The 23,925-nt window shown below is 39.7% G+C and overlaps 1 pseudogene; it reads left to right on the plus strand.

Annotated features, from left to right (window-relative positions):
• The first annotated feature begins 2,465 nt into the window (after nucleotides 1-2,465).
• LOC103725442 lies at nucleotides 2,466-7,111 on the plus strand (annotated as a pseudogene).
• The last annotated feature ends 16,814 nt before the right edge of the window (nucleotides 7,112-23,925 follow it).

Raw genomic sequence — 23,925 nt, forward strand, 5'->3', positions numbered from 1 at the left:
TTTCTGGAGTCATGACATTCCATCTGTAAGAACCAGCCTATCCTCTTCTACTAGCCACTATGACTTTTCCCAATCCTGCCTCAAACATCCTTTTGCTTTGATGCCATCTCCAGACCCACTGCTTGTGAACACAAGCCTTCTTCCTAGCTAATAAGAAACAGTCCATCCTGTCCCACTAATTGGGTTATGTTACCATATCTCAACAGGTATCCTCATGCTCAGGGAACACCTCCAACCCTGATGTTCCAGAGTTCAACACTTGCCGACTAGATAGCATGAACCAGGTGATTCTGTTCAATTCTTCTATACTTGGGACATGGTACATTCCCTATGAGGCTCATGCAGAGTGACTGACAATCCTGCAGGAGTAATTCCTGAAGTGCCCATATCCCTGCTTTGGGACCAAGTCCAGTCTCACTGATCTTGCAGAGCTCATGCTTTCACTGGGCCAGGCCCCTTCCAACTGAGAATGATGAGGAGAGGCTATTTGGACTGGCTTTGTAACCCAAATACAGCTGTGCCCATTCCCCTGCATTGGGAACATCTCCAGTCCTGATGTTGTAGAGCTTAGATATTCTTTGGTAGCTAATAAGAACAAGCATATCATTTTTTACTAGCCAGTGTTACTTACACCAAATTCTGCCATGCCCATTCCCCTGCTTTGGGACCATCTCCATCCCTAATGATCCAGAACTCAGGACCTCTCAGGTAGCTAATACAAAACAGCCGAATAGTCATTTCTGTTCAAGTGGTTGGATGAATTACTCAAATACCACCAAGACTATCCTCCTCCTGCTATGGGGCTGTTTTTGACAGCATTAGCTGTCAACTTAACAGACCTGGGTAGCGGGAGCCTCAGTTGGGGAATTTCCTCCATTCCCATTGGATTAGCCTGTGGCCATGTCTGTGGGGCATTTTCTGGACTGTTGAGTGATTTGGGAGGGCCCTGCCCACTGAGGGTGGTGCCATCTCTGACATGTGTTCCTGTATTTTTTAGGAATGCAATTTGATCACAGGCCAGGGGTGCAACTTAGTAAACAGTGTTCCTCTCTGGCCTGTTATTCAGTGCATGTCTTGACATTCCTGCCCTGAGTTCCTAACTTGGGTTCCCTCAGTGATGAACCTGGGAGATGTAAGCAAAATAAACCTTTTTTTCCTCCAAGTTGGTATTGGTCAGAGTGTTTCGTTGCAGCAACTGAAAGCAAATTAGAAAAGAAATTGGTGCCAGGATCCTTGTGGGGGTGTTGTTGTGGCAGACCTGAGCAAGTTGTTTTGGGGAGAATTGTGGGGTGTTTTGGAACTTTGGGTTGGAAAAGCCATTGAGTACTTAGATTTTAGTGAGTTTTTGCTGTGGAACTTGTAGCAGTGATGCTGAAAATCATGTGGAAGTTTGAGGCCTGGTTTGTGAAGACTCAAAGGGAAGCAGAGATTATAAGGACTGTGTGTGATGATTTTACTTGACAATCTGTGGTTTCTGTTGAGCTGCACTTGAAAAACAATAAAGTAGAGACTAGAATAGTGATGTGAAATCTTTGCTTTACCGGGACAATTGATGCTTGTTGACAAGGGCTGAATAATAGGCTGTGAGTAACAAGAGTATAAAATAATTGTGGCAAAATCTTCTGGGAAATATGTTCTTATGGTCAATTCAGAGAAGCTGTAGTCCAGAAGGGACCCAAGCCTCCATCTCAAGCTTGAAGCAAAGCTTAGCAATGTGTAAGACTGTCCTTCAGGGTTCTTGTGTTGAAAGTTTGAAGGTGTCACAGAGAACAGCTGAGGAGTAATACCCTGAGAGGCCAGAAGAGCCCATTGGTGAAACTGAATCCTCAATTTTCAGGGGCGAGGCCAGATTTTTGGAGATAATCACAACCATGGAATGGCCATTAAGGGCAGCATCAGGTGTGTATTGAAGCTGTCTTGGGCATTCGAAATGAGCTGTGTACTGTGAACAGCAGTGTCAGAGAAGTGGATCTGTCCAAGGCCTTTGGAGCCTAGAAGATTGTTAGTGACTCCCAGATATCCAACCTTGAGCTACTTTGCTGGACTTTGGTTTTGGTTAAGTGTGAGCAATTCTTCCCTTTCTGAATAAAACAGTACTTAATTTGTTTTTTGTTTGTTTGTTTGTTTTTTGTTTTTATTTTGCAGGAGCCCACAACTGAGAGATATTTAAAGAAACTTTGTACTTTTAAAGACTGTTAAAATTCTTTAAGGAGTGTGGGACTTTTAAAGTTACACTGTTTTATGTTGTGGGATTAATACTAACATCATGCCTTTGGGATAAGTAATGCAGAGCTTGTGATTTAATAGTGATATGTTCATGTGTCCATTTGACAAGGGGTCAATTGTGCTGGATAGCTTTGGTTGTCATTTTGACACACCTGTGTATAGGGAGGCTCAATTAGGAAATTGCCTCCCTTGGACTGGCCTGTGATATGTCTATGGGGAATTTTCCTGATTATTGAGTGATGTGGGAGGGCCCAGCCCACTGTGGGAAGGTGGACCCACATTGTATAAGAATGCAGGTTGAACATGGGCCAGGTGAGCAAACCAGTAAGCAGTATTTTTCCATGCCTTGTGCTTCAGCACCTGTCTGAAGATTCCTGCCATCTTACCCCCCTCAATGATTAACTGTGACCCAGGAGGTGTAAGCTAAACAAACCCTTTCCTCCCCAAGTTAGTATTTGTCATAGTGTTTTGTCACAGTAATTGAAGCAAAGCAGAACAGAGGCCATCTCCAGTCCTGCTGTTCCAGAGCTCAGGCCTTCTCTGATTGCCACTAAGAACCAGCTCATCCTTTTAGATTGACAAGAATGGCTACCCAGTTCATGAAAGAGGTATAAATATTGAAGGATATGTGGACTGAAATAAGATGAAAGTAAAAAAAAAAAACTCAATAAGACAATTTGAAATGACAGAATAATACTTAATACTTTAACAACGTAATAAATAAATTGGAAAACAGAATACCAAGACTGGACAAATGTGTTGAAGAACTAGGCCACTAATTCAAGGAATATAAAAAATTATAGAAACACAGGAATGGTGTATTTAGTATACGTGGACACCATGAAAAAAAAAACAAATTTATACATTGTAAGTATTTCCATCCAGATACAAGTGGTTCACAGAGCATCAGACAGAAAGAATCAGAAAAGAAACACTTCAAGGCATATCATACTAAAAAAACAGTAAATGTACAAAACAAAGAGAGGATACTGAAAGCTGCAAGTAAGAAACAACTTGTTATACAGTGAAATCTATCAGAATTACAGATGACATTCAGTGAAATCTATGAAAGCCAGAGAAGCCTGGAGCAGAGAATTCCAAGATCTAGGTGATCATAGGTGCCAATCCAGAATACCCAGCATAACTGTCTATCATAGCCAAAGGGAAAAGAAAAATCTTCAATGACGCAAAGAGGCTGAAAGGGTTCATGTCCACAAAGCCAACCCTACAGAGAATACTAGAAGCAGTACAAAAGAATGGAGAAAGGAATGACCATACCCAAGAGGCCACAAAATGAAGACAAAAGAAGGTATAATTATGGAAACACAAAATAGGACTAACAGCAGAAATTAAAATGACAGTAGCCAATACACGTCTTTCACTAATGAATGTACATGAATGGAATTCTTTAATAATCTCCAGCTGTTACAAAAAGTAGCTTCTTAGGTGAGTGGTGAGAGTTATGCTTGTCTACAAATATAGGGATACCTTTTTAGCATATAGTAAAAAAATTACCTTGGTCTAGGCATGTGACAGATGTAGAGTTTTCTCTAGGATGTATAACCACTCCAGCCATGTGCATTTGCTATGTTTACAGGACTATGCATGAGTTCCCTCACTTTGGGTCTAATTAGACTTGTGTGAATTACCTCCAAGATAAAAGTGCCACTACTGCACCTATAGAGTTAATTTGTGATTGTGCAGTTATTAGGCTTTAGAGCTGCATTGAAACTTTAATCAATTTTCTCCCTTAGCAGATTACATAATATCCCCTGGTACAATGAGATCTACTTTACAGGGAGGAAGCTTCCAGGGTAGATCCATTTCCATTGCTTCAAGTACCATGTCCAAATTATGTCTTGTATTCCTTCATAAGGCAATCAAGGGCTATGTCAATTGCCTGTGTTATTTTTGGACTATCTTGGACAACTCTGACGAAGAAGTCAAAGTGGGGTCTCTCCGGTCTGGCACTGTGTTTTTTAATTGAATTTTTGCCATATTTATACAATACAGTTTGATGACATTTAGATTCTCTTTCGTATCCTCACCTTCTTAATCCAGTCAAATAGCTTACTTACATTGATTGGAGATTCAGGACCATTGATATTTGAAGTTATTAGTGAAAGATATGTGCTGTTTACCTTCCTTTTATCATATAAATTTAGAATGATATCCACAAGTTATTATTGTTTTTTAGAAATCAAAAAATTATTAGTGATGCAGATAAGATATTAGGCTAAATAAGAAAAGGAATACAGGAGATTGGAACATACAGTGAGTAAAATGTAGCATAATAATGTAAGCACTCACTAAGTTTGTGTTCTTGTCCTTGATTTCATTAAAACATAGATTTATCTAATTCAAGATAAGATTTGAAAGGTGTTTTAATCTATATCATGAAATTAAATTGTATCTTAGAAGTTCTATTTTTTTGTAAATTTTAATTGAATTTTCGTGTGTTTCATACAGAATATTTTAATCATCTTTATAATCCATTCGCCATCGGTACCCTCCCATAGCCCCCTTATTAGACTTTATGCATTCTGCCATTTGTGTTAAGGCCTATGGAGTCAAGTTAGTTTCCACATATATCCTTAAGTGCAAATTCATCCACTGAGGTCTAGACAGTCTATATAGAGTCCCAAGCTTTAAGAATTAGTCCTTTCTCACTCAGCAGTAATCAAGTGCTAACAGTTTTTCAGTTACAATATGGGCTTGCTGCCCATTTCCACAGTTCTGTGCTGCGTTTCTGTCTGCTTGATTTTGCATGAGTCTTGTGCATGCTGACACAATTCTTGTAGGTTCATATAAGCAAGAACTGAGGAGCCTGTAGGATTCTATCTCCGTATAGTCGTGTGCCTCCTCTCTGACTCTTATAATTTTTCTGCCCCCTCTTCCACAATTTTCTCTGATCCCTGGGTGGGTGAAGATTAATATAGGAGTCCCATTTGTCCAAGAACCCACACGCTGAAGACTCTTATTCTCTATACTTTGGCCCTTTGTTTCCTTTTGTGCTCATGGCCCTGTGATGCGTGAGAGAACTTCATTGATGAGAGTTGAGAGATATAGTACTGTTCATTTTACCACTTATGTCATATCTGATATAAATTTTAAATGTTTTATTCAATGATCAGGCTGAAATGAAAGAAAGAGGAAACAGAAAAATTAAAGAGGAAAGCAAGCTGAAAAAAAAAAGAGATAACTCTTACTGTTTGGCTGGTTCCTGCTATTGCTGTGGCTCCATTCTGTACCACTTAGGTCTGGTGTGCCCTGGAAGGAGAGGATCCCGATCTCTTCTCCACAATGGCCCCTTCATCGTAAGTGGCAGCATGGTCTCAGCAGCCTATCAAAATGACCGTAAGAAGTTCAAAGGGGACAACAGGAGTGCGAGTGTCCCCATCCAGAGTCATCCACATGCACAAGCTGCCCAGCGAGGTGACCAAGGGCAAGGTCATCTCGCTGGGGTTGCGTTTTGGGAAGATGACTGATCTGCTCATGCTGAAGGGTAAGAACCAGGCCTTCACTGAGATAGGCAGAGAGGAGGCGGCCAACACCATGGTCAGCTGCTATGCCTCAGTGGCTCCTGTGCTGCATGGCCAGCCAATTTACATCCAGTTCTCAAACCACAAGGAACTCAAGACCTACATCTCCCCCAACCAGATTCTGAGCACGAGGCACCTCAGGCCAAGGACTCAGCACAGTGTGGATGTCTGGCCCTGCAGGGCTCCGTTCTGGCCATGGACGATGGGATGGCATTGGTGGGCCAGAGTCCCGAGTTCAAGATCCTTGTGGAGAACTTCTATCCAGTGACCCTGGACGTGCTGCACTAGATCTTCTCCAAGTTCGTCACTTTGCTCAAGATCATCACTTTCATCAAGATCAATCAGTTCCAGGCACTGCTGCCACCCCTTGATGAACAGAACATCTATCATGCCTGCTGCACTCTTCCCAGTGACTTCTCAAAGCTCACCAGCTTCAGTGTCAAGTGCAACAACGACAAGAGCTACTACTACACGTGCCAGGACCTGCCCTCAGTGGACAGCCAGCCCTCACTGGACCAGAACATGGCTGTGGCCTTTGGTGTGGGCATCATAATGTCGGCCTCTCTGTATGCAGGAACTGGGTTCCCTCCCAGGTTTGCCATTCCTCAGGCTGCAGGCCTTTCTGTCCCTAATGTCCATGGAGCACTGGTCCCCTGGCAATACCATCTGCAGAAGCAGCTGCAGTCAGCCTGGCCATCCCAGGCCTAGCAGGAGCTGGGAACTCTGTCCCACTTGTCAGCATCCTGAACCCAGAAAGAGTCACATCCCATACCCTGTTTATTCTCTTTGGTGTCTACCGTGATGTGCAGCAGATGAAGATCTTGTTCAACAAGAAAGAGAACACGTTGGTGCAGATGGCGGATGGCTGCCAGGCACAGCTGGCCTTTGCCTCCTGAATGGCCACAAACTGGGAAGCCAGTGAGCATCACGTTATCCAAGCACCAGAGTGTGCAGCTGCCAAAGGGAAGGAAGGAGGACCAGGGCCTACCAAGGACTACAGCAGCTCACTGCTGCACTACTTCAAGAAGCCTGGCTTCAAGAAATTCCAGAACATCTTCCTGCACTCAGCTACCCTGCACCTTTCAACATCCCAAAACTGCTGTCTCAGGATGACCTGCCAGAAGAACCTCTTCTGTAGCAACATAGGTGAAGTCAAAGGTTTCAAGTTCTTCCAAAAAGACAGCAAGATGGCGCTGATCTAGATGGGCTTAGTGGAGGACACAGTGAAGACACAGACTGAGCTGCACAACCCTGACCTAGACATGAACCATCACCTGAGCATATCCTTCTCCAAGTCTACCATCTATGTTGCTCTCCAGGATGCCATCTTAACTGTAGCTGAAGTGACGTTATCCACCAGAGATTTTTTTTTAATTTTATTTATTATTTTTCGTTTTATGTGTATGTGTGTATTATCTGCATGTAGGTAAGTACACCCGTGTCATGCAATGCCCACAGAGGACAGAAGAGGCTATCGGATCCCCTTGAACTTGAGTTACAGAGAGCTGTAAGCTGGGATCGAACCCGGATCTTCTGCAAGAACAGCCAGTGTTCTTAACTGTTGAGCCATTTCTCCAGCCCCTCAGAGATTTTATTTTTAAAAAGAAATCAGTTTCCCTGTTTTTCACAAAAAATTATATCTAGCCCATCTCACCAGGGCGACAGTTTGAGCTGCAGTGGCCCAGATAGGCAGGTGCTATGCTCTGAGGGGCCCAGGCATGAGGCCCGGTGCCCCAGAACACCTCCGACTTCAGTGCCTTACCAACACCCTGTCAAGGCCGCCCCACACCAAAATTAAGTGACTTGATTCTCATTCAGGAAGAGCTCAGCTTCAACCTTCCCATTAGTCCTGTGAGGTCAGACGCAGATGCCTAGGGATTTCCAGTTGACCAAATACCTTAATCTTTCCATTCATTTGCAAGTTATAGTTTTAAGTAACTTTTTATAGCCGATGATGGTCTGTGTGTACTTTCAGCTTCTTGACCCCAGGCATCTGCACTTCCTTCATCTTTGACCAGGCCAGGGGGCTCCTTCCCCCACCTGGAGGCAGCTCTGAACCTTGAGGGGCTCGACCTCCAAATTTTGTACCAAAGTTTTGTTTCTTCTTCCTCTGACCCAGGCATAGGTGGTGAGCTGTCCCATGGCTAACAGCCCCACTTCACTCAGCCTGTCCCAGCCACCATGACATGTGGACAGAAAGTAAATATTTATGATTTTCTATACCTGTGTGGTGGAGGAGGTGAAGCATACTTTTTTATTGTAACAGATGTATGTTTTGGTAATTATAGGCACAGTATTGTCCAGGGCCAGCCCTGGTCAGAGATTCCACCCCATTTCCTGAGTGCACCTCAGACTCATACTTTATGGACTTGCTATGAAAGGAAAGGAGGTCCCTATTCCTTACAGTCTATATCTCTCTTTGTATGTACTGTTGTATGCATGTAATAAGTGGCTTACGTAACTGTATGTGCTATAAGCACCATGATTTTTTTCAAGTGTTCCAGCAAGACTTTTTTGAGCATCATTGATAACTTTATAGTTCCCCAGTACAAAAGTTTTTCTTCAGCCTCATTTGCTTCAAAAACTTCATTCTTCACATTTTTGGAGTCTGCAAATATTTTACTTTTCTAATTAGAATGTCTTTAGTAAAATACAAAGTGTCAAAATTATAGTAGAGATCGTACTTGGAAAACATACCTAGACAATAAATGAAGAACTGAAATTTAGATTCATGATTCCCATTGTGTAATAAAACTCACTTAGGTTTACAGAAATTCATACAAACAGGGATTTATTACAAGCAGGTAGTTATTTCTACGTTCATATAAAATTTGTCTAGAAAGTATATGTGTTCCTCTTCATAAGTATTAATTTTAATTGAAATTGGAAAGGTACTTTCTTTCTCATGCATGGTTGTTTAAAACTAATTTTTGCACTGTTTATGATTTTTCAACCTGTTATCTCATTCTATTACCAAGAAGTCTGATTATTCCTAAATTCCCAAACTCCAAAATTGTGCATCACAAAGAAGTGCCAAGCAGGGTCACTGGACCCTCACCTGAATATCCAGCCACTCTTTCCAGCCACTCTTCCTAGCCAACTAGTCCAGCCTTGGAAGACAAAAGAAAAACGAGGAAGAACCCAATAGAGGGATGCTTTTGGAAGCCCTTTCCAAGAAACTCCAATTGACTCTCATATGAACATTTGAAAACGTCCCTGTTATGACTTTTTTCTAGTTCCTTGTCTAGAATTTGTAAGGCTAATTACTCTTGCCTATATTTCTCCTTCACATCTCACATTCATGATTTGAGGACTTTCTTCTCCCCTTAGAGACAAAAGTTATGCAACTTGGGAGTCTTTTAGATAGACCCACAGAAGGGATACTCCAATTGCCTCGCCCTTGCGTCCCTGTTCAGCATGGAAGAAGCCAGAGCGATAGGCGTCCCTATTTCCTATTGGCAATTTGGATAACCTGTTCAGAGGATGGCGTGATAAGAATAGGAGGTAGGAATTGGCTAGGCAGCTAGGGTAAAAAGACTGTAAAGAAATGTAGCCAGTTTCTTGGCTAAAAGTCCAAATGTTCTGGGCCTCTTAGCAACATATTTGTTCCAAAGCCAAAAATGTCAAAAGTATTTGGGAGCTTGTATCTAATCCTTAAAAGATTTTAGCGTTACCACTTCAGAGGGCAGAACGTTGGAGGGGAGGGAGTATGCATGGATTTAATCAAAACACCGTATATACATGTTTGAAATTCTCAATAACATTTTTGTAAAATTTAAAAAACAAAACAAAAAAAACCCCAAAATTGTGCATCACTATGTTTCTGATTAAAAGTGAATACAATACAGTCTTCATCAATCTATCAGTATAACAATACGCCATTAGGAGTACATATAATACTACGCCTATTTTGCAGATTATTTATAGTATATTCTCCCCTATGGTCTATTTCCTGCCTATTCACAGGTTCCTGGCACTCATCACAGTGTCAGTCATGGACTCAATATTGTGAAGTGGGCCTTAAATCCAGTTAGAAGGTGATTGGTCACTCCCAAAATATTTGTTCCAATGTTGCTTCAGTGAGCTTATTTTGCCATGCCAGTTGTTTTTGTAGTTCACAGCATTCACAGCTCAGTCAACCAGATTTTGAGGAACAGACCCACACCCAAGAGCACTTCAGAAACACAGATTACACTAGATAGGCTTTTTCCAAAAGAGAGAGTATATGAAGTTGGGGATGGAGATAGGGGAGGGGATCTGAATGTGAAAAAATTATATCGTATAAAATGTTTGAATCAATAAAATTAATTTAAAATACCTTCGAAACAAATATTAACATTATAGACAACTATTAAGATATTTCAAAATGATCATTTGTATGCTTAGCATTTTAAATGTGCATTAAGTAGAACCTAGGTTTTCCAGAAAACAGGTTGTAATGTTTACAAGGCCATGAATTTCAATGTGGTGAGTAATGTGGGAGTGTGATTTTTGACATTTTTTATCAGAATTTGACTGATTTTTACACTGAACCTAGGAATATGTGCTTTGTTGTTATTCTTATGTAATTCAGAATTCAGTTTGTTACTTGGAGCACAGCTCTTATTTTTCTTTTTACTTCCTTCCCTATTCTGTGCACTTTCTCCTTGCCATGCTACTCTCAAATACATTTAATTCATGCTTGGAAAGTAACTTTGTTATTTAGTTTGACAGCACATTGTTAATCTTTTTACACATTTCAAAATCAGTATATTACAGTAGAGTGCTTTTTCGTCTTCTTCCTTTCTGATTATTTTTCAAATCCAGCCATCTTCCATCTTCTGCCTTTTGTGGTTTTTCTTCACCAAACGATTATTCAATATTATGGTTCTGATTAAAACCTTAAATTTGGTTAAATATCACTAAGTGATATTGTTATAGTTCTCAATTCTATATTGTTTTTTTATCACTAAAGATCAACCTTTTCTTTGATGTTGCTGGTGGTGGTGGTGATAGTGTGTGTGTGTGTGTGTTTGTGTGTCTGTGTGTGTCTTATATGCATGTCTATGTATGATTGTGAATACCTGTGCATAGATGAGAACTTTGTGTCATATTTTCTCAGTTACTCTCTACATTCTGTTTTTGACACAGGATCTCTCATTGAACCTGGAACTCACCTTTGGACCTAGACTACTTGCCAAGTAGCAAGCCCTAGGGATCCACTTATCTCTGCCCTCCCCAACACTGGGGTTATAGATGCATGTCAATGTGTCCGGCTTGTACGTGGGTTCTGGGAAATACTAAATTGTTTCTCATGCTAACATATCAAATATTTTATCCATTGACTCATCTCCCTAGCGTCAAATCTCCAGCTTTATATTGGTAACAGATTTCTAAATATTTATAAATATATGTTTTGCTATCGCTGCAAAGCAATGTATTCCAAACCATATTTTCTTTAAAAGTAGTGTCCACTAAAATTTTTCTCATCCTTTCTCCTTGGTAATCATATTTGATATAATGTTATTTGAATATTTTTCAACTAAAAATTTATTATGGAAGCACATTGCTATACCTTTGAGTATTGGTTAGTACTTTAGTTTCTGAGTTTAATTGGAGACAGGTCTAGGAGGACAGACATGTCAGACATTGTTCAATAATGTAGCCAAAGCACAAAGTGTAGTAAAAATATTATTTAAAATTTGTTAAATAAATGAAGGAAGGAACCCAATTTTCTTAATACATACTCTTCTAAGATTTGAGATTCTTAAAATTTCTGACTAGAAACATCTGTTAAAAATTTGTACCATTCCATAAATGTGTAGAATGGAAGTCTTATGAGAACTTCCCACAATTGTATGACGGATTTTGAATGGATTTACCCCCATTAATTTGTACCATACTCCTCCCTCTCCTGTTGTGTATAGTCTTTCAAACTAATTTATTGCTTTCTTTCATGGTTTTCTAAAATTGTTGTTTCTTTGTTTTTTTGTTTTGATTTTTTATGCTCCATTGAGTTTACTTACAGTTTCTGGTACAAACATGGATGGGAGCTATTTACTGTGGAGGAAAGGGTTTACTTGACTTACATTTCCCTGATCACACTTAGTCTCTGAGGGGACCCAAGGTAGGAACACAAGACACAAACTTGGAGGCAGGAACTGAAGCACAGAACATGGAGGATACCAGCTCACTGACTTGCTCCCCTGGCCCATCCTCAACTTGCTTTCTTATACAATACAGGACTACCTGACCTGGGGTAGCACTGCCCACGGTAGATTGTGTCCTCGCACATCACTCAACAGTCAAGAAGATGCCTCATAGACATGGCCACAGGCTAACCCAATGGAGGAAATTCCACAATTGTGACTCCTTCAACCCATGTTTGTTAATTTGACACCTAAATCTTTATAGTATGCTTTCATATACCTTTGTAATTGCCTCTTATTTCTGTTTTGTACTTCTGCTGATATTAATGCATAATTAACTAACAAGCCATAAGAGACTGCAGAGAGAGAGAGAGAGAGAGAGAGAGAGAGGAGAGAGAGTAAGAGAGAGAATAAATGTAGTTACCCAAAAATGGGGCAACAATGCCCCTACAAGACACCATAGGCTAGCAATAAAAAGCACTATACTGTGAAGTTGATAATCAGAGATGTCCAATAGACACTCAAACAATACTGGATATTGCTATTGCCTTTGTTTTTCTTCCAGAATTTGGCCGTATGACCCTATTGTGGAAGACACTGTATATTTGAGTTGTAGAGCAAACATGGAGAATTCAAGCAGGTACTAATCTGGAGGCTTCGTTTCTACTGCCTAGTTTTCATAGTAGAAGTTACTATGCATGCTAGTAGAAGAGAAAAATAATCATCATCCTTACCTTGTTATGAATCCATTAAGCTACAATAACCACTAACCTCTCAAGATATGCCCACTAGTGCAATAGTGGCATGAATGTTGTTATAACTGTAATTAAGTCCCGGATGTACTATATACCTGGCACTTTTTTTCAGGACCAAACACTTTTTGTTAGACAACTCACAGGATGTTGGTTATAATCTATTATCATTACTCTGCTAAATGAATATAGCATTAAATGAACTCCTAGTGACTTAATGTTACACACATAGATTAATGCATTTCTTCACTCTCACCAGAGAAGTATCTATGGCATGTTGTGAATAACAAAGACTCATGACTGGTCACCATGGAGAGAACAAGAATATGTAGCATACTCTGCCCTAAATCAAATACCTATATCACACCCTTTCCTCCCAAGGCTCAGGAACCACTGGAGACAAGGGGGCAGAAAAATATAAGGTGCAGAGTTTCATGAATACAAGGAAGCTACACTTCCTGGGCAAAACTGGAAAGTTGCACATATGCACCCTCAGTATTTGTGACATAATTCCTAAGAACTGTGAAACCCAAAGCCAGAGAAAAATTCAGTATGGAGGAGAGAGGAAGGTAAGAAACACCAGCACCAGCTGAGGGTTTATTGGCAACTGATGGATGCTGGGGGAAGGAGAGCCATTTTTCTTTAAGGGTGTTGTATTACTCACTTTTCTGGTTCTGTGACAGAAACACTGACCAAAGCAATTTATAGAAGGAGGGGTTTATTTGAGCTTATGCTTCTAGGGGAATTATAGTCCATCATGGCAGGGAGACATGGTGGCTGGAGGTTGCTGGAGCAAGAGCAGCAGAAGCTAATCTCTCACATCGTCATGCAGGAACAGGAAGCAAGAGAGAAACTGGAGATCCTGCAAAGCTTAAGAACTCTTTAAGCCCACCCCCACTGACATGCTTCCTTCAGGATAATCACACCTTCTAAATCTTCCCAAAACAGCGCCACCATCTTGGGACAAAATGTCCAAAAACTTGGAGCCTATGGGGGACATTTTCGTTCAAATCATCACAGGTTTCAAACTGGGTAGTTGGACCAGAGTCTAATAAATGAACCCACGCCCAAGAGAATTTGTGGAACATAAATTAGATTCAATAGGCCTTATAAAATAACAGAGGGCATAAAAGGAGGGTTAAGGAGGTGAGGGTAGATCTGAAGGGAAATGAGGGAAGGCTGTTCTGAATATGATCAAATCACATTGTATGAAATTCTCAAAGAATCAATAAAAATATTTTTGGGAGATAAAAGGAAAACCAACTCTCCCTCACCCAAGTAGTGAATGGAGTCACACTAGATAGGCTGACCAGGTTCTAGTGGTTGAGTATACATTGGGGGACATCTGGGGACACAAAGTTGGCTTTATAAGCCCTAACATATATAACAGAATGCATGAAATCCAGTGCGGGGCTATGAGAAGTTCAGAATGGGGGGAGGTAAATGTTTTGTGTATTGTATGAAATGTACAAAAATTCATATATATAATATTCAAGTATATATTCTTACTATATATATCATATCTGTAGTAAAAATGTAGAATGGAAAATCAAAGTACAAAATAAATATTCAGAAGTGGATTTTCAACATTAACAATTGTGACAGTAGTCACTATAATTTGTGAGATAACAGATTTTCCTTTGTTTCTAAAACTATTATCAGTTTCCATAGAGGCAAAAACCACCTAACTAATCAAAGAGGAAAAAAAAGTTGATCAGGCACCAAAAACAAAAATAGCAGAAGCCAACAGCCGAAGAAAATGAGATTTAAAGGCTTTCAAACTTATATTGCTGTTATTGACCTCTTAAGTCAACTGAATTCCTTAGTCCATGAATAGGGCTATTCTTTAATTTAGTATTAATTAATAAATTATTGTAGTAATGTTTTGCAATGTTAAGCATAGCGGTCTCAATAATACTTCCTAAATTCATTGAGATGTAGTTTACTTTTAGATAATGCTGTAAATAACGATACTTTTTTTTCTGATTTTCACTGCCCATTTACTGCTGGTATACTTTAATACAATTTTGCCTTTGTATTGAATATATATTCATTAACTCTGCAACATTATCTTAATTTTAACTTCCTATTGGTAAAATTCATTGCAGCTTTCTTAGCTTAAATAACAATCTTGTAAAACTTTTAAACTTATACTAATACATAAAAATCCACCTGGAACAATGTCAGTAAAAGGCTCTGTTTGCAAACTATCAAGCATAGTTGGGAATGTTTAAATGGCAAATATGGATTGATTTTTTAAATATATTCAAATAATGAGTATACATGATAGTATTTTTAAAATAATTTTTATGAATTATTTGAGAGTTTAATAAAAATGTATTTTGACCCTATTCAGTCCACCTCCCCCATTTCAGCTCATATCCAAGCCCATTTGTCAAACCTTCTCAACTTCATGTCTTCTTTTTTTTTGTCTTATTGAGATAGAGTCTACCTGTAGACCCAGGTGGTCTGCAACTTGCTATGCAGACCAGGTTGGCCTCAAACTCAAAGAGATCTGCCTGCCTCTGCCTCCTAAGTGTTGGGATTAAAGGCATGTGTCACCACATCTGGCCTTCTATTATTTTTTAAAGCCCATCAAGTTTAACATGTATTCCCCCAATGCTCTTAGGTGCGGGTCAGTCTCCTGGAGTCAGGACAAAAAACTTAGATTTATTTCAATTATAGCTACAATGATCCATGAAAATGCCACTGAGTTTATGTTTTTTAAACACAGTTATTGAGATTACTGATAGGGGAGATTCCATTATTTTAATATCGTGATTCTTACTAAATTGATAAGTTTCCAGTGGATGAAGTGACACACACAGAAAGGGTATTTGGGGACACAAACTGTAGATTCTTTTAAGTCTAAAGATCTTCAACAAATTCAAATATAGAGAACATTTTTTCAACATGCTTTCAGAAATTGCTCATATGGTCTTGCAACAGTGGTGTTAGAGTTCAAAAGAACCATGCAGACACAATCAAACAAAAACCCAGTATAGAACTGGAGAAATGGGCAGCAGGCTCCACCAGTAGCTGAAAAACTGTTGGCAGCCTGTTACGTCTGGATGAGTGAGAGCTGATCTGCTTTAAGGGAGAGAGTCTAGATAGGCTGACTAGACAGACTCCTGTGGATGGGCTTGCACTGAGGGAGATATGATACACAAACTTGACTCTCTAGGCCATAAAATATATCATGGAATGATTGAAATGCATGAAATCCAGTTGGGGAGGATATGGGGTGCCTATAAGTCACAGGGAAAAATATGATTAAGATATTTTGTAAGAAATTTACAAAAATTCAATAAAATATGCAAAAATATGTATACCATATTCTAAAATTTATAAAATTATACATCGAAAGTGTGATTCTAATAAAGACAGGAAACATAAGCTGTAGTGAAACAGTGTCTCACATTTCCATATTTCATGAGTCCCATATCATCAGAATTCCTCCAAATACTAGTGTACTCACAGAGTCTTGGTGCTTTTATTTATCTGATTCTTTTTTTTTGTTTGTTTTTTTGTCTTTTTGTGACAGGGTCTCCCTGTAGCCCCAGCTGGCCTAGAACTCACTGTGTAGACTGGGCTGGCCACAAACTAGATTAAAGCCATGTACCACTGTGCCCAGTTATTTGTTTGGTTTATTTAAGTTCTCCCTAGGCCAAAGCCAGTGGATGGAGCTCAGTAAGTGATAATAGATCATACCTCACAAAACTCTAAGCCCTAAATAGCTTGATTTCATCTTAATAATTTCAACATAAACTCATACTATTGCACTCTAATAGTGTACCTTACATAACTGCTTGGAATGTCTGAGAAACATGAGCCTAGCTCACCAAAACCTGTCCTAATTTGCTGTCCTATTAGTAAGTATATGATTGCCACTGCTACCAGATTACTTACACTGAGGACTGTAATGCTTGGTTTATCAATGCAGAGTATTAGCTCCTGGTGCCTCTGGAAAGTGTGCATTGTTTTCACTACTATTTTGTGTGACCAGAATACTTCTGCAGATATTGTTCTTAACATCACTAGCTATTTCTAATTCCAAATCTGGGACACGTTTATCCAACTTACAAAATCAGTTCTTTGTGCTATTACCCTCTTTTGCAAGGAGGTTGAAAAAAACTGTTGGAATATTTTAGCTTCTGTTCACTACAAAATGGGTGATGCTTGAAACATAAATAAGGAAGACACTCAGTTGCCTAAGAGTGGTGTTTCTCTTTACAACACTTCAACACATTTCTTATAGTCTACCAAATTCTAGTAAATAAAAATGAGATTCTTTGCAACTATCCATCCTAATTGATATGGTTTGTTTCCCTTATTAAAGATAGAAAAGAGGGGCTTGAGAGGTATATCAGTGGTGACAATGTGTACTGCTCTGGCAGAAATCCCAAATTCTATTCCCAGTAACCATACCAAGTAGCCCAAAAAAGGCTTATAACCAAACTCCAATAGAGATTCCATGCCTTGGTCCTTCTTGGGTACTGAGATTCACATGCACATACCAAGAAAGACAGAAAAATGTTCACATAATTTAAAAGATTAAATTAATATTGTTTTTAAAAGTTAATGTAGAGTTTCTCCCTTCAACATTATTGATATTTGTCCAAAATAATTATTTGTTAGGTGAGGGACTGCTCTGTGCATTATAGGATATTCATCAGTATATAATTCCTTTCCTTACAAGATGTCAGTAACACCTCTGCTGTAATTGTGACAAACAAAAATAAACTAATATTGCCAAGTATCCATGGGCATCAAATTGCTTCATATTTAAATCACCTGCACTAGATTTTAAGCATTTAAGTAACCATGCCCTCTAGTCAAAAGGCTTGTCTCCTTTACTTATATGGTATGTTCCAATTTGATAGTTTAAGTTTTACAATTTTTAAGCAATTATTACTTGCCATAGTAACTAAGAGTATATTTTCTTTGATTTCCATAATAAATATTTCATGTTCTATGATAACAAAAACTAGCAAATACATTACAAAGCACAGTAAAAAGCCTAATGAGTAGTAAGAAGTATTATATTAAATAATAAATGCTAATTATATTGCTTTAAGTTTAGGGAAATGGCAGCATTTCGTATTAGAAACATCTAAGTGTGTACAGACATTTAATAATGGAAAATTTTCTATATTGACTATTGTGTTCCACAGGGGTTCTGGTTCATCCAAGGTGTGAGGCGTGCTGCAGGGAACTGACTGTGGAGAGTTAGCCATGGAAGTAGGGGCTTGTGGCACCATCTTGGGATGGAAGCCACGTGCTGCCAGGAATGCATGGTGGTGGGCATGGGGAACGTGCAGCAGCTCCACATGTACAAGGACAGGATGGCCTGGCACTTATGAACCTGGGGCAAGACCACTGGCCCCTGAGGCATGGGTGAAAGTTACTGGTGACTATCGGCATGCCAAGGGAGAGATCTGCACATAAAGATATGTTATATGGTTTGCCTGATAGAGCAAGAGACCCAGAGAGAACTCTGGTGACAAAACTGGCAAAGTCTGGCCCAGATAAATGAACCATAGCCTTGGGAATGTGAGTCTGGGAAAGCAGTGCTGTTCCCACTGCCTCTGTGTTAGGTCAGCTGGGTTCTGATTCCCAAATCCAGGAACAGCTGCCAAGAACCCGGGGGGAAGGCAATCAATCCCCATACGGTTAATGGGTTTAGCAATAGTCACATGGGTTATACAATGGATTATAAAATCTGTCACTAAAATGAGGCCAGCCACACAGAAGTATGGGCTACAGCTATGTTGTAAATGTGGGGGCATGTTGCAGATATGTGAAGATTTATTAAAGGTTACTCAGAGGCTCAAAAAACTTCTTCCCCTAATGGAGTGCCCAGAGAGGGGCCATGGCCACTTTGCATAATAAAAGATGTGCCCCAGTCAGGGGAAGCTGAAAAGGTTAGGGAAGTCCTGGTAGATACAGGTGCAGAGCTTGACACTTTAACTTGTACAAGGTCCACGGACTTAGAGGAAGAGACAGATAATAGTAAAAAGGAAAATAACCTAAAAATAAAAGTAGCTAAAGCTGCCCCTCAGATTCAACCATTGATACAAAAGGAAAAAAAAAAAAGCTAACTGTGCTGTAGCTAGAAAATATTCCATGATAGAATTGTTAAAACTAGGAAAAACTTATAAGCAAGCAGAGAGCCCCTAGCCATGGGGCTTGTGAGAGTATGGGACACGGGAGCAAATAACATCAGTCTAAGTCCTTCAGAAGCTTCACAGCTGAGTTATATTAACCACCCATCCATTCTTGTGATATAGGCTGTTCAACCTAGGCCAAAGCAGGGGGGAGTAGTCCTTAATGGGATGGCTGGTTGAAAGCATTAAAGATACCTGGTCATCACCAAGGGAGACTAACATGACTAGCAGGGGATGGAGGACTATAAAGGTGGGGAAGGCATTACTGAGAGAACTAGGTATGAGAAAAGCAATATATGATGTCCAGTTCACTGGGCCAGAGAAGACTGTGTTCACCAGAGATATGAAGGAAAGTTTAATTCAACTGGGACCTCAAGAATGGTATAGTGCTTTAATGGTTTTACTAAGCCCTTTAATGGGACAGGACCTTTGTAAAGAGAGACAGGCTTTGGCAAATCTAAATGATTCTGACCAGCATGTAAACAGTGTCTATGGAATAACAGAACACCCTATAACAGATATAAAAATGACCAGACCAAAGAAATTGTCCACTTCGGTTACTCGAAAACAAATGTGGCAAGACTTATGCAGAGCCCAAATTCCCAGAGAAAAAAAATTGATAGAAAACCAAATTCGGTACTAAGGCATTTCTGGAAGGCTTTTAAACCAGAAGAACAGTTTACAAAAGATATTTAAAGGAGAAAAACTGTCCCAGGGTGGTTAAGAATCCCCAATGATTACATAAGGTGCATTTCTCTTCTGATAAATGCTATACTAATGGTGGAAGTAGGTTTTCCCACAAAGTTCTTCCCCAGCAGCCAGGTGTGGTCAATGCAGAAATGACAGATATGGCAACTGTCAGGAGGCAGACCCAGGGCCTGCCTGACTCAGGGAACCAACAAGTGCAGCGGGAACAGGAGAAACCCCCTGCCTCCTTAGCCCAGTGCAGGGTCAGGCAAGTGGAGCCAACACCTGTAAGTGTATCAAGAATAAAAGACTACAAAGAGACTCCATGTAAAATCCCCCAAGTGTGAAATGACTCCAAAGGGATAACAAGAAATGGTAAAAAGATAACCAAATTAATGCCTTGTAACCATGCTACGGTACCTAACAAGGAGTATGGAGAAAACAGTTAATATGAATAAACAAAACCTTTCCATGCTATATGAGACCTTTACTATGACTGATTCAATGCATAATGTTAACCTTCCTTCAATTGTTTTACAGATGTAAAACCAATTTGATAGATACCTGAAGAAGCAAAGGCCAGCTATAGCTGTAAGATTCCTGGGAGTTTTATGGTTGGGTGAGATGAAGACAGAGATTGCCAAGCTATACAACTGTTTAAAAAAAAAAAAAAAAAACTACAGTACCAGGGGTGGGTTGCAGCCTTCCCCCATGAGCCATTCGTCAGAGAGATCCTAAAGGTCCTCAAATTCACCAAGTCTATTGCCATTAATGTCGGTTGTACACTAGAAAGGTTGGTAAGGCCATGTTGCTGAAGACACTGCATGTTGTGAACACTGGAGAAGAAGAAGAGATGAAACTGAGACTAAGCCATAAAACACTGTTCCACTGGATGGATGACATTCATATTGCTAGAAGGCACTATGCAGATGGTTGGGAAGAAAAAAATCCCCTATGATTCTACTCAACAATGGACACCACGTGTTGCACAATATGGACATGCCAAGCAATGCCTGCAAGTATAATTATGACTCACCCAACATATGTACAACTGACAAATTTCTAATTGGATAAGGCCCGTTCCTAGGGGTGGAACACACATCTGGTGCTGTAGAACAGGCCAATGACTTGTGTCAAGAAAGGTCACCGGCCATATTAAGGAAGCCATCACAAGTACACTGTTTAATAGATATAGTACACCTACTGCATATCTTCTAGGCATTTGTATTTACATCCATGATTGTTTAAATATGTCTACTTCCTTCCATTTGTCTTTATAGTAGAAAAAACACCACTGAGATAGATCAATGGCCACAGCTTAAAGACAAATAATGGGGAGGCCCAAGAAGTCATTATCTCACCATGATACAAGAGAGATCACCCTACATCTGTCACACCCATTAAGGCTCAGGGACCTTAGCGGAAGATTGGCAGAAAGATTATAAGAGCTGTGGAAAGGGGTGGAGTGTATTCCCCAGGGGTTCTGGTGTCTCCAAGGGGCAGGGCCTTCTCTGAAGAATTGACTGTGGAGAGTGAGCCACAGAAGGAGGGGCTTGTGGTGCCATCTTGGGACGGAAGCCTTGAGTCCCCAGAATGCATGGTGTCAGGCATGGAGAATATAAAGCAGCTGGACATACTCAGGGACAGAATGGCCTGGCACTTATGGACCTGGGGCATGACTGCTGACCCCTGAGGCTTTGGTGAAAGCTAGCGGTGACTATGGGCATGCTGTGGGAGCAAATTGATATGCCAGGCTCTGAGCCATGGCGTGGAGCTGAGTGGTGAGGACTAAGGAACTGGGTGCTCATTTATTTGTAAGTCACTCACCTCCCTACGATAATAATAAGTGCACATAAAAATAAAGTATATAGTTTGCCTGATAGTACAAGTGACCCAAAGAGAACTCTAGAGACACCTATATATGATTGTTACTTCCTACAAATTTTATTAAGAATTTATTCTGTGACTATTTTTAAATATTTATAAATTAATATGCTGTATTTCAACGGCGCATATTTTAACATGCAAATACTGACTTACAATGTAAGAGATTATTACTGTCCATGAGATTGAGGCAATTGAGGCATTAAAATCCAAGAAACTTGGTTGGGACAGTGTGAATTACAAAACTGTTTCATAGGATTTACTAGCAAAAACGTGTCATAACACTGTAAATATGAGCAAGTGCTGTATTCTTATTTTAGTAGTAATGTCTCACATATACACAAATACACACACACACACACACACACACACAGAGTTTTTTAAAGAAAGAACTGACTTACCCTTTCATCACAGGGAGCCAAATTTCTTATTTGGATGAGTGGAAAAACTGCTACAGATTTCCTCTCCCTTCTAGTATCAGAAATATCAGCATTTGGAAGTATACAGAATCGCTTCCCTCAATAAAAGCCACATGCCTCACAAGCAAAATTAGATGGATATGAGTTTTCTCTCTCTCCCTTCCTTCCCACTTTCCTTCTTCCCTCCCTTCCTTCTTTTTTTCACTCCCTCCTCCCTCCCTCCCTCTCTCCTTCATCTCCTCTTATTTTCTTTTTAAAACAAAAACCATTCACTCAGTTTGATATTGATTGCATGTATGTGAGTGTGGAGTAATTTACTGATTTATAGATAATGTGTAATCAGTCCACTCATAAAAAACATACAGAGTTATGCCTTTTACCCTAGTTATAGCTGGCCATAAAGTAAAGAATTGTTTCAGGATAGAAATTAAGACTCCACTTTAATGTTTGAGGAGCTTCACCATTATTCTCCTATCAAGTCTTTCTACTAGCTCTACACACTTCTCAAAAACTTCACAGGCTTTTTGTGAAATATTGGATTCACTGGATTATACTATCTGAGTCACAGCTGATTATACTGCTCTCTGATCCAACTCTAAGACTTCTAATTCCTGGCCATTGACTGGCAAACATATTGAACAAATGACACTGCAATTCAGAATATACTGTCTCTAAAATCTTCCAAGTTTAGTGTTAGTGGGAAGGTTCAAACACCTGTCCTAAATTTTGGAGAAGATGCACCTAATTTGCGGGTCAGAGTTCCATCCACATGAAAAATATACTTGAAGTAGATGCATTAAAATGAAAAAGAGATAAATTTGTGCTCACAGATTTTGGAGTTTTAGTCCATTTTAACAGAGCTTCATTAGTTTTAAACCGGTATTGAGACAGCATCATAGTTGAGAAAGGGCAGTGAAAGAAAACTGCTGGTATGCTGGATAGCTTTGGTGTTAACTTGACACATCTGGGTTGTGGCAGCCTCAATTTGGGAATTTCCTGTATTGGATGGGCCAGTGGCCATGTCATCTTCTTGATGAGTGATGTGGGAGAGGCCAGCCCACTGTGTGTGGTGCCACCCCTGGGCAGGTGGGCCTGTGTTGCATAAGAAAGCAGGCTGAGCAGGGGCCAGCAAGCAAGCCAGTAAGAAGAGTTCCTTCATGGCATGTGCTCCAGCTCTTGTCTCCAAATTCTTGCCCTGAGTTCCTACCTTTGGCTACCTGATGAATTGTGACCTGGGAGATTTAAGATAAAATAAACCCTTTCCTCCCCAAGTTGGTACTGGTCAGAGTGTTTTGTCACAACAATGGGGAAACAAACTAGGACAGCTGGTATGGTGGTGGTTGGAAAGAAAAGAGAGAAACAAGTCCCAAATAACCTAACTTCAGTCTATTGAAACCACTTCTTAAATTGTCTACCACTCCCTACAATGCTATGGGCTGGTGACAACCATGAGACTTGGGAGATATTTAACATCCACAACATAATAATTTCCCAATCCAATTCACTAAGGTAGGAAGTTCCTTCATGTTCATATAATCCATCTCTAGATTTATGATGCACATGGTTTTTGTTCATATGCTTAGTGTAGTTTAATAACATAATTCTAGTTACCATTATGTCAAAACAATAGACTTTTGAAGTCAGAAATTCAAGTTACCTAGGAACCTAACCTGTTAGAAAACTGAGGAAGCTAAAAAAAGAAAGTAAAATAATATTTTTTTATGAGAGGCTGTTTTATATTTCAGATAAACTCAGAGTATTAGGATAAAGGAATAAAATCATCAACATAATCAATAAACAAATCTGGTTCCTTTGAAAGTTATTTATCTCTTCTAATGGGGAAATCACATTTAGAACTTCATCACCAAGGTGCTCTCTAGGTGATCAAATTTATAACAATACCTTGCTGTAAATTATAATATGTTGACTTCCTTATATGGCACACTGAAAGTTAAAATAAATATGATGGCAATCAAGAATTTTAAATATATCAAACATTCAAAAGGAGAACTAGTAATTATTATTTTAGGGATGTAGTAATGTTTTGGGAAATCAGGGGGCCAAGAATACAAGCACTTCCCCTAGCGTTCAAGGGCTTACCACTTTATTCCCTGCATGCA

Source organism: Nannospalax galili, unplaced genomic scaffold (genome assembly GCF_000622305.1).
Source record: "Nannospalax galili isolate Female #2095 unplaced genomic scaffold, S.galili_v1.0 scaffold7, whole genome shotgun sequence".
In the NCBI taxonomy this organism is placed as follows: domain Eukaryota; kingdom Metazoa; phylum Chordata; class Mammalia; order Rodentia; family Spalacidae; genus Nannospalax; species Nannospalax galili.